Raw genomic sequence first — 12,890 nt, 5'->3', positions numbered from 1 at the left:
CTGCAATCATTTCTCAGCAAAGCATGAAAATGCAGTTTAGCAGAAATTTGCCCTGGGAGCAATGTCTGAAACAAACTAAGAGAAATCCCTGGCCTGGAACATGATACTTGAAATCTGATTACAAACTTAATTAATCTAAATTCTAATAAACTGAGAAAATAAAAAAGCCTCTTCTGCTGCTTTAAAAGCCATCTCTGAGGAAAAAAAGGCAATATTTTAAGAACTGCATGAATGAAGGTTTTGATCAAATATGACCTTCAATAAACAACCAATCCAAATGAAAGTTTTAAAAGTGAGTGGATTAAGCCTGTTATAAGCAGTGGGATGCTTAATGCCATCCCTCAATGGCATTAGTCTGTCAACACACTAACACAGACTTCAACTTTGCCTTGAATTCTAAATGAACAGTAAGTCACTGCAGTATAAACTACCACCAAGGTCTGCACAATGTTTTGAATTGGGGCAAATGCTCACCACATACTGCAGTTTACTACTTGAACCCCCGCTACCTCTGGATAGGCTGCATATATTTTCGAGAAAGTTATTAATATTTATGAAATTATTTTTTCATGTGCACAAGGGTCCAAAGAACCTCAGCTCCCAAATTTTACAGTTCTTCTGGTCAAATTTCTGCATTGTATTTCATGGATCTTTGCTTAGTTGTAGTTAAAACAAAGAAAGAACCTGATTAGTGAGTGGTTTGGTTGTTTTGAATTTAGGTAAAACCTCACTAAATAAAATACTATTATACTTTGGCTTCAAATCAATTCCAAACAGTTTTCAGGTTGTTACTATGATCTTCACATTTGCACAACCAAAATAGTCCAGAAAAACAAATCATTTTACAAAGCTGGCATTTTCAGCTTTAATTTTTGATTTCTGCCTAGCTCATGATATTTAAAATTGCACCCATACTTTGCCTTGTGGTGCAAGCTTGTGACAGTGCAATTCTTCGAGACTATTCAGATTGAGCACAGATGAATGCAAACAACTTCCTTTGCAGAATTTTTGTTCCTATTTGTCTCTTCTTATGTGTTCTATTCTTGCCTTTTCTGCAATATACCTCTCTTACTTAGATTAATACCTGCCATGACAGGATAAGCATTTTCTGGAGCTATATAAATGCACAGGCTATTATAGCAGAGCTGACAGGATTGAAAAAAAACCAAAACCAAACACAAAAAAAACCCCACAACTAAACCAAAACAGGAAAGAGCATCTGGCATACGAAAAGATGCATTGCTTGTCTGCTTCTCAGCAGTCCCCAGAGGCCTCAAAGAGGAACACATCCATACTCTTTCATCCCCCTTTTCCCCTTGAGTAAATTCTAGAGGCACAATCATACCAGGACAATTGTCAAGTGCAATACTGTGTACTACACACAGGGGTTTTGAGGCTTTTTTTTCCCTTTACTTTATGCTTCCTGTCAGACACAGTAAAAGAAAGCAAGGTGACTTGGAAAAAAAAAAGAGTAGATGTATTAATAGTTATGGCACCCACCTGCACAAGATAAAACAGACTATGGCGGACTGGAGTGCACTATTTACACATTCTATAGCCACCCATAATACTGGGAAACTGTGATTGTATTACTAATTGTGACCAGTGTAATAGCTCAGATTCTTTCCATTTTTAGAGCAATTAAAAAAAAATCCTCTAGGCAATTTACTAGTATTTCTGTTAACTCCTTTCTGATAACTTCTGGTGACTGCTTTAGTCTGACCTTGGAAAAAGTGTTGAAGCAGCAGCCAAGTACAGATGCAACGCTACATGCCACAAAGGGTTCTATAGAGCGAAAGTTTTGAAACACGGAATCTATTGAGTCCCCTCCTCAATTCTTTATTTACCTGAGGCCGCTGTGCTTGTAACTGAAGCCTCTACCACGCACCAGTGTCTAAGGGACAACTGAGCTTTATGCCTACAGTTCCTCTAAAATCACATCCAAAGCTAACATCAACAAAATTTAATATTATTTGATCAGTCAAGTAATAACCACTTGGTAAAACCAAAACAAACAAAAGCAGCACAATATCCTACACAAACCAACTACCCTTAAGCACTGAAAATTCAAGTATGTCCTGCTACAGAGACAAGGAACTATTCAGCACTTAAAATGTCAGTTGAAAAGACCAAAATCTCCGTCCTATGAACTCTTTCAAACAATCTCCTTCTAAAGAAGGACTGGAATGAGATTCCTTTTGCAGAAGTGAAATGTCAGCTCACTCAGTCTATAAACAGGCAGAATGCCAAGAGAGGCACTGCACTCTAACTCCTGAAATACTAAAGACACGCAGCAGGCAGTGTGAACTTATAAAAGTATATACAATCTCTCTTTGAAGAGTAGTAATAGTCTTGATCAATAAACTGAGCTGGAAAAGTGTCAGTCTTCCTTATTCGTATCACACACACACTTTGAACAGGAAGCATTATGTGTTTACAACATTACGGAACAAAAAAGCAACAGCCACCCAGAGAAATATGGTTTGCTCTTAAGCTCTAAAATTGCTATGGAGCTGATCACTGGCAATGCAAAGTACACACATATAAGACTTCTTGCATCTGAAGATACACACAGACTAAATTGTACTGTTTCAGACCATAACCAACACTCGGTTAGATCCTGAAGGAAAGCAGAAAGTTTTAGCAACTATTGCTAGCCTTTGAATCACATATGAACAAGAGGCGTTCACTGCTTTTCTCTCTCCTCTTCTCCAGGAGCACTAATACAGCTAGGAAAACTGTAACCTAGCAACAAACCATTGATAGTGCATTTCGCACAACTCATGAAGAATTCAGATTACTTGTTTGCAAACATGTCTGAGGAATATGAAAATGCACAACTAATAATTCACTGTACTCTGGAATAGTTTCATCGTTGAAACTATTGTTGTTCCTTTTTGGCCACTCAATTATTCTTCTGTTTTGCCTGGGGAAAGCTGGATCTTATGTTAACACATTCTTATTTATTTTAAAAATAATTAGGTGGATTTAGCTTTTAAGTTCATCCCGATTAACTGCATTTTAATTTAAAAAAATAAATAAATCCCCCAAACCCACAACCACCCTTGAAAAAATTCTGCAACAAAACAAGTTTGCAGGCTATAAAGTTAAGATTTTTACATGCACCCCCAAAATCCTTAGATAATATCACCTAGCATCTGTCGAAAATATAAAATTTCTTTCTAGTTGTTACAGCTTGTCACATAATTAGATTTTACACATTTATTTCTTTAGATTTCTTTAGACATTCTATAAGTTTCTATGCAGTGTTCTTAATCCATTTCTTAATAAAGAAGAAATGTTATACATACAGGTACTGAAGAAAGGCAATGAAAAAAAACTTAAGCTTTACTATTTCTGCCTCAGAGAATGCTCAGAAAAAATTCTCTTGGGAGAAGCTAGGTAAAAATACTGAAAAGAAGTCGAAAGTAACCTATTGGAATAGCATATCCTTTGTCAGCATTTATAAAGGCAGATTCCTCCAAAACTGAATAGAATTTTATTTATAGCTCTTTGAAATAGAAAGCTATATATTTTTCAAATTATGTCTTGTGTACTATGAGCTGAAAAATCATACTTAGATAAGACTGTGAAGTGGAAAGCAACTCTTGTTACCATTTCAAGGACAATCTTGGAAGGTTGCAAGTAACTTCTTACTAGCAGTATCAACAAACTGATAGAACTGTAACAAATTTGTACAAGTTCTTTAACTGGTGAACGTTGTTTCATTGTGCAGCTGTTAAGACCTTCCAACGTGACAAGTCTACCACTCTCTGCTCTCTTTCCAGGCATTTGAAATTGCAAGTTCAAAAGGTGTGGAAAGGGAAGAACATCACTGCAAAGTATGCGATCTTTCTAGAGCACACAGAATCCTTAACAGGGTATAGGAACCATCGTCATCAGAACAGATTTGAGATTTTAACTGAACAACACCGAACTGGAAAAGGTAAAACCTCAACCATAATGAAATTATGACTTGTTTTATATCTCAAATTAACTTCTCTGAACTGTCTAGATCTTATGAAATACACAGACAAATCCAGTTTGGTACCAATACCTTCAGTAAATCAGTAGAAGTTTTCAAAATCTCCTACATTCCATTAAATAATCTACTGCATTCAAAATTATTTAAGTGCATTAAATAATGCACTTTTCCATACTGCATATGACACTAATGGAACAATAAGAGAGAGCAGTTCGTGAAACAATCAGACACTATGAGTGTCCAGTCAAATCTGGCAAACACACTTTTATAAATCCACAGAAATTATCAATGCATTCATAGTAAAACACCTGGGGCAAAACCTTGGCATCCAGAGGGTTCCAGCACGTATTGAAATCCAGATCTGGACATAAAGCTTAAAACTCAGAACAGTTTACGTATCACTTTTGAGCTATAAAGAGACAGTAATTTCAATTGTGTTCGCGCAGGAGAGAAAGGGTCAATGCTGATATCTGCCACATGGAGCTTATAAATACAGTAGAAAGATCTGAAGAAATACAGAATGTTCAACAGTTAAGAACAGCTATCACTTAAACAAGTATCTAGAGATAGTACAAAGACATAGAAGCAAAGACATGCATAGTTAAAGCTCTGCACCACACTGTATTTTAAAACATTGAGTAAACAGATTTTACACATCGTTGTTAAATGCATAAAGTAGAACAAAATATGGGGCAAAAGAAAGAATTGTAAACAATTAGACTCAGCAACATTTTGACGTCCAATTTCTGACACACTGCTTTCTGCGCATTTGTACAAAACTAAGTAAAATGAATGGAAAACACAGTGTTTAGGCCATAGAAGAAAATAATTTCAAAAACATGATTTTAAAATTGTCCACATAAGAGATTACTCCCAGAAATTAAAGAGTCAGTACTGGGTAATCTGGGCTAAAAGTAGTAAGTCTGCTACAGTCCACAAAGATTATAAACTTGCTTTGAGGAAGTCGGAGGTGAAAGGGGGAATTTTTGCAATTAGAAGATCCCTTATGGAGTTGCCTTAGAACTCAACTGATTACTTCCAGTTCAAAAAGTCTTTTGGGACAACGGCAGACAGCCTCTATTGTCAGCCCCATTTACGGTTATTTTAATAGCGCCAGCTTATTTCTGTCAACTAGGCTGCTTGTATGTCAGCCTCTTGGATAGGCAATATAATTGCTATACAGAAGAACAATACCATGTTGCTAAAGCTTGATATGGAGAGACATAAAAACCCCCTGATGAGTACACATTAGGGAAATGAAATGTTAACTTCTATGCCAATAGGAAAAAATATTGTAATACAATCACAATGTTTCTTTGAAGAGAGAAGTAAAGCAAGCTCATGTTAACATGAGCAGTCATCCATGATTTGAGAGAACGCATGCTGAAAAAACATGACCACACTACATCATCAACGTTAAAGCCGGTTTATAAAATATTAGTGAAAATGCTACAAACTGCCAGCAGATTCTGGGCCAACCATGTGGGCTCTCAGTACTTGCAAAAGCAGCTCCTCTTACTGTGTTACATGAGCAATGCTTGCAGGACCTGATGCAAAGCACTGCTCCAGTCATTCACCCCCTTATTCAGGACAGAGTTTTGTCTTCACGTAAAGACATAAACAGTTTCTGTGTCTCATGAAATAAAATTACACAGGATCCTAAAATTAGAGTAAATAACTATGTTTAAGCAAAAATACTTTGAGACATTATTGTTACACTACTCAGTTACCTTTAAATACTGCCCTCTTACTACAGTTTCATTACAGAGATTTTTTCACTGAAATGTAGGTAATGCTGATATAAGCAAAGGGTTTTAAAGGCCTACTGTTTTTTTACTTATAAACCTCAAACACAAAGGAAATATTTTTAATCAAATTTTTAGAACCCAAGAGTACTTGCATGTTCATAAGAAACGCAGAGGATTATTTTCTGTGCTCTTTGTTGAAGTTTATAAGAATTTCTTATATACACACAAATGAACACACACATACTCTTTAGAACTCTGGTTTCACCCTGCAACACCCCTCTAACTTCACTGTCAAACTTCACTAAAGAATTGTTATTTAACTGAGAAACAGAGCCTCTGAAGGGAAATTCTTCTGCAAATGGCCCCAGGAATTTCAAAACTAACTGGAGCTGACAGATTAACCTAGGTCCCCCTTAGGCAGAAGAAGAGGATACAAGGGAAATAATGAGATGCATGGGAAGCCAATTATTCACAAGAGAAACACGTTTAATTGTACAGAAACTAGTTAGTTGAAACAGAAGGATCTAGCTGTTCAGACCTCTGGAAACTATTAAAATACCTGGACAGCTTTGCAACTATACTCACTTTTTTTGTCTCTATGTTCAACGATCATTTTAAAAAAGGAAAATTGTTCCATGTATCCCGGTAATGTTTATTCTACATACACAGACATTTCTCTCAGATTCTCTTTCTGGTTGCAACTTGAACAATTGCAGCCTGTTACTTCCACAGAACTTTAAAGGCCCAGGAAGTTCAACAGAGCACCCCCACTCGTCAATAAGAAGTAGTTACAGTTATGCTCTAGATCAACAGTGGCTCCTGACTAACCTACATGAAAAAACTGTCATTTAGCATGTGCATGTTATTTATACTGACGTGTTTTGGATTGCTGAAATTTTGCTTCAAGCTTTCAGTCTCCAGACTCTTTTCAGTTGCAGAAACTGTTGGTAAATAATGACTGTTCCCAGACCAGCTCTGAACAAGAAAAGATACTGATACCTATCAAAATGCAAGTAGAGCGTTGAAGAATAGTGGAAATTAGGTTATTACTACTCCTCACGCTACTGCACCAGTTAGCTATATGCACAATGGCACTTAATTACTGTGAACAGAAACGCTGCTCCCAAGTAGACTGATGTGTACAAAGAAGAGCTGGTATACCTGTGGGCATGGGAGTGCTTTGTTGACAACAAAGCAAATCAACAGTCATGAGATTAAAGCACCAGTGGCATCAAAAGACATTTTCATTCTTGTTCCAAAAAAGTCATTTATTAACCTACAACATATGCATTTATTTGTTCGGACTTCAATTCTATCCATGTATCCAGAGGTGATTCCACACCAATTAGTACTTGTTATACTATTTTTTTATTATTTGCCTTTGAGCATGAATCAAAATAATAAAAGACCATACTATAAAATGTTCCTGAACTTGTTTCTTTCTGAATGAAAACTTCATGACAGAAGAGTCATGAAGGCACAGAACTTTGAGATTAAAAATATCTCTGGTTAAGATTACTTATCAAGTAAATGAGAAATCCTCTGTTTGTAAGCAAATTTGTACATGCACACTGAACAAACAATACTTAACACCTAAAAAGAAGACTTGCAACTAGAAAACTTATCAAGTGTCAAGCATATTTATTTATAAGTACATATTTATCCCCAGATGCTTGTTGGGAGATGAGTTGATTCTTTTTTGCGTAAGTAATAAATAACTGCCTGCATGGTTTTAATCAACATTTTCTAAGGTAGTACTAAAGGTAGTAGAAACTAATGTAAGTTAACAGTTTAAAGGAAAAAAACTTGAAAAATTTAATTCACTCTATATTTATTCTTTACTAGTAGAACATGCAAACATTTCGAAAAACAGACCAGAGTTTCTATTAAAATCTCTGTTAGAAACCTCCTAATTATTCCCCACAGAAATATTTTTTTGCTGACGATAACTGCACCTTTTGTAACAATATCAAAAAGAATGAGTGATGCAAATAACTTTCCACTGAACAAGCAGCTTAATTGTCATAGGGCAATAATAAAAGTATATCACTTTGTCTACACTAGTACACTCAGTATAAGTGAAAGGACACTACAACATTGCAGGTAACTAGCAAACAATTTAGGCACAAAAGGCATTGTGCTCCTGAATCACTCAAGATTTTTTCTCCTTATGTAAGAAATTCACAGAATCTGCAGTGACTAAAGTTGGAGTTGCACCAGGTGACCTTCCCAAATCTCTGTATGTCTGTGTATGCTGTTTCTCAACAGTATGTTCTCAAATGCTGGCCATTCTTGCATTTGACCAGACTGAAAAACTTTATTTCCAAAGGATTTTTTGGTGTGTGTGCCCCCCCCCCGAATTACAGACACAGCATGGCATATTTTTCTTACTTCATTTCCTCCTATCATCCCATGCTAGATCAATATTCACTCCAAATTTTATCCACATAATCTGCAGTAATCTTGTTCTTTCTGTGAGCATCATTGCCTTCTTATGAAACAGTGCACACCAAAAATGATTTGTTACCTGAGTCAATGACAATTTGACAACTCATACTTTGCTAATAGTTTTTGAACCTTCGCACACATATCTGGAAGGATTCAAGTCAGACCAAAATTTCACTACAAAATTTCACTGTCCAGCATGAGCATTTTTAAGGAAGCAAAAAACTAACTGAAAAGCACAAATTCTAATATTTTTTTTAGTATTTTCAAGCACGGTTCTTGATCTCTGAGCTTCTGTACTTACTCAAGTCCCTGTTCAGAGAGCTGTTTAGCAATGGCATGAAACAGTGGGGACTACAGACTGCTTTCTATTCTATCACTTTTTTTTTTTTTTTGAGACATGTTTTCTCTCTCTCTACACACAAAGCAATCCACTTCTTAACAAGTTGTCTTCCCTTTTTACACACTTTTTACTTCAAAATGGCATGGACAAACCCAGGCAGCCCCAAATATTCCTGTATTAGATAATCACATACATATGGAAGCAGGTACATATAACCAGACATCAGAAAGAGGCATAGGACATTTAATATTTAATCTACTAAAATCGATACTGCAATATACAAACTACCTTCAAAGTGAACTACAATACCAGACTTCTTATGCAAAGGTACAGTCATCTTTCCCCCCCTCCCTGAAGTAATTAACATTCCTTGCACAGGCAGCTGGACACTTGTTAATCATTAACTGTTTCTGTAATAAAGACAGTGAGAGAAACTGTTAGCCATTCCTCACAAGGGTGCACATACAACAGAACAAGGTCTTTAAGACAGAAGATACATTGAATAGCATAAAATTATTTACAGTAACAAAAACCATGTTGAATTATCATAGCATGTTCAATATTTTGCTGACAATATCTGTTTTTGTGACCAAGACTTTCCATGATAAAACTTAAGTAATTAACTCTGGAATTTAATCAATAAAACCACAGTACTTTCAACTAAAAGAGAAAGAAAAATATATCTTTAAAAAAAAGATGACCTATGCTGTTAATCTCTTGGATAGTAAAATAATACATACGTCCAGAACTGCAACACCAACTATAATAGGGGCATAACCAATGCACACATTCCAATCTTATCTAGAGTCACTTTGATTCACTCTACCTTGCTTTCATTACAGGAAGGGCACAGCAAGGGCATTCCTCTCAGATCAAACAGAAAATTCCAGAGACAGAAGTTTCCACATGTCTGATTCGTTGCAGATTAAACCCTTATCATTAGACAGCAATCTCTAATTTTCATAGAGACAGGATATACTCTGTCATGGTAAATCCACTGGCAAAAGATCAGGGGGAGGGGAAGGTTGGTGTGTGTGCGTGTGTGTGTGTGTGTGTGTGTGTGTTAAAATGTATAGAAAGTGGATGTACTCCCTGCCAAAGAGCTATCCATGTCACCCTTTGGAGAAATGAGGGGAAGAAAGTAGTAGCACTGAAGATCACATACATAATTCTATTCATACATTCCATCAAACTGAATTGCCAAACTGCCTTTGTGCATAAATGCAACCAGGACTACAGGCAACACATATGAAGAGAAGTCGGTATTCATTTTTAGCTCATTATACTACCACGATCTTTCTTACTTTACCCACATGACTGGAGCACTTCTGTAACAGTCATGTACATTTACCAGTAACACTAAAATCAGAAGGCTATTCTGCAAGTATACTTCTGGCATTTTCAAATTCTTAATTCAGTAACACTCATTTTTTAGTGTACAGAGCCAGTTTCAGGCTTTTTGCATCAGCAAAGTAAAAATGGCCTTTTGTATAAGCACCCACAATGATTTAAGAAACACGCAGATTTTGACAGAAATTCATGTCATTGAGGATTATTCTAAGTAATAAATTAGGAGGTAAAACAATGCAACTACTGTATTTTCTGTGTGTAAACTTTCCTGTTACACAGGCAGATACTGTTACAGTACCAGGGATGCCACACTGACAAACCTGCACAGATGCAGAACTCTGAGTCAAAAACACTATTAACAATCACCACTACTGGTAGGGTCAAAATAATTTAAATCCACTAGCTCAGCAATTTGCTCTAACGCCTATCAAAATTACACAACTCTTCATAAGAGCTGTGAGCATATTGATTTATCCTTACTCACAAGTAATTTAAAAAGAAATAGAAGCAGATATTAAAATTGTGGCTAGAACATAAGGAGTTTGGGAAAACTCATTTCTGACTAAGGAAATTATCTGTTGCAGTCCAATTGCTAGATTCTTTGGATACTTCTGTTTTTTTAAAAATCCCTCTTTGATGGCTCTGGAATGCTAGAGATTTTCTTTTGTTGTTGAGCCACACGGAGACTGCCAAATTGAAAATTCATTTATGGTCAGTGCAATCAATTCACAGATGTAAAAGGAATGATATATAGACCTGCAAACTGTAGTTTCAGCAAGGCCCAAAGTATTTTTAAATTCAAGTTCTAAACCTGCAACTACTTCATGCTATAAATTGTAGAAGTTTGCCAAATACTCATGTAGGTTTGTCCTTTGTTAAATATGTCCAAATGCTGTATGATTAAACTTTAAAATCTTCAAAGAAAATAATAAGCATTATGCAACTATTTTCAAGCTCCCCTCCTTTGACTTTTATATGTACTTCAAAAGCTAAGCAGATGTTTAGTAGGAAATAAATCCATAACTCAACAGATGTACCAACAGAGATATGGCAAGATGTACCTTCCATAGCTTTTGGCAACCCTTCCCTTTTATTATTCCTCTGCTCACAAGTGCTTTTCAAATCAAAGAGAGGCCTAAGCAAGTTAATAGGCCCTTAATATGTACTCTGCCACCTGAACTGATTGTTTATAAGGTAATCTCTGAGACCGCATGTGGCTCAGCCTCAGTGCATCTCCTACAGAGAGACAGCCCCCAGGCAACTGTTTTCATCAGACCATGTTGTAACCCAATCAACACCTTTCACAACTAAACAATCCCTTACTGTCAGCATCCCTGAAGTACAGGGGAGCCCCAGCTTTTGTACTGAATGTATTTGGCAGCTAAGGTGATGTTTTACTCAGCAGGATACCTAAGGAAACTAAAACTACTTTGGAAGATGCCTCGGCCAAAAGCAAAACACTAGTTGAATACGTTTGTCTAAAACTAATTCTAAAAGCTACATTAACAACCTAATAGCACTTTGAATTACCACCATCAAAAATGCAAATTACATAGATTCCTTGTAGCCTAAGAAAGAACGGTAATCAGCTAGCTCCAGGCTGCTCAGGACCTCTGTCCAAATCCAGGCCTTTTCAACCTCTGCCAAGTTGAAACTCAACATTAGCTCTAAATGCCAAGCTTAGCTCTAGCACATTGGGTGCACCTGAAAAGAAACGCAAATGCAACAGTATCATCCCACAGGTTAACCCAGTAGCATCCTCAGTTCCAGACCTTAGCGTGAATGAAATCACACTCCGAGTACAGCAGTGCAAAGCTGCAAACTGTAGTCAAGACCAGATGATCCCTGACAGGTTTACCAGGTAACCCCTTCTGAACTCGAGTACTCACATGCACATTCAGGAGGCAAAATAAGACACCTCCCAAAAGGTAGCTATCTCCTAGGAAAAAGCCTTCTGAATTGGTTTTTCTGGTATCAGCAAGTTTAGGACTTCTCCTCACTCTTAACTGACAGTGGTCTGTAGCTCTCGCCTTTGTTTCTTTAAATAGACAAATTCTGCTGAGCTGTGTCTATACTTCTTTAAAAGAAAAGTTTTCAAATTTTTCCTAGTATGACAGGAGATCTAAAGATACAACAGTTATTCTCAGTAAGCTGCTGTTACAGCTATTTGTACTGTCTCATAAGAGAGAATGTATGTGCCAAGTGCCTTATTTTTAAAACTGTAACAAATGGGTGGAAAATACGTTTTGTTTGCATGAAATTTTAGGCAAATGGTTTTTAAACTGAAATTATTATTCAATTTAGGCACAGTTGGTTTTCTTTTTAAACATAACTAGTTTTTTCTCGCACAATGGCCCAAGACTGGCGGAATGCCACTGAAGAAAAATGCCATAAAACCAGAATGAAACCAAACAGATCTTCCTCTGTTACAACTTCACTCTTATTTTCAACATTATACTCAACACATTCAAATACACTGGCTATCATTAACTAAAAAGCAGAAAAAAATACAATACCCCATTTTAAAGAAAAAGTCTACACAACAATTTTTTAAAATATCTGTAATCAATGACCCCTTAGGGCTGGTGAAGGTTTTTTGTTTGTTTTTTGAGGGGGAGGCTGTTTTTAGAAACCACATCTGAATTACCTTAAAAATTCTTACATTTATCTATCAGCTACTGAAGAAAGTTAGCTGCTTATAGTTACATGGGCAAATCATTAACAATGTAAAGCGGCAGTACAGAATTCAGTGTAGGGTGAAAATATAGAAAACCTATCTGAAAAGCTTATTAGATACCTGGGAGATCAGTCTGCGCTCTGAGCTTCACTCATGCCTGTACCCAAACAAGCTTGCGTAAAACTTTCTTGTGCAAAAAGCTCTAATCACTTAATATTCTACAGAAATAGAGCATCTCCTAATCCAGTGCTCCATTCAAAAACAGCAGAAAGAACTTTTAAGAAGAAAAAAAACACTATGAGAAGACCCTCATAGGTGATGGCTGTCTTTCCACTTACTTCT

The 12,890-nt window shown here is 36.4% G+C and overlaps 1 protein-coding gene across 5 annotated transcripts in view; it reads right to left on the bottom strand.

Annotated features, from left to right (window-relative positions):
• The window catches only part of FAT1 (FAT atypical cadherin 1), a 99,148-nt gene that overhangs the window by 75,633 nt on the left and 10,625 nt on the right, over window positions 1-12,890 (bottom strand). The window lies entirely within an intron of this gene.

This window comes from Cuculus canorus, chromosome 4 (genome assembly GCF_017976375.1).
Source record: "Cuculus canorus isolate bCucCan1 chromosome 4, bCucCan1.pri, whole genome shotgun sequence".
In the NCBI taxonomy this organism is placed as follows: domain Eukaryota; kingdom Metazoa; phylum Chordata; class Aves; order Cuculiformes; family Cuculidae; genus Cuculus; species Cuculus canorus.
Note: the sequence above shows the minus strand (reverse complement) of the source record. Positions and strands in the feature narration are given on the sequence as shown.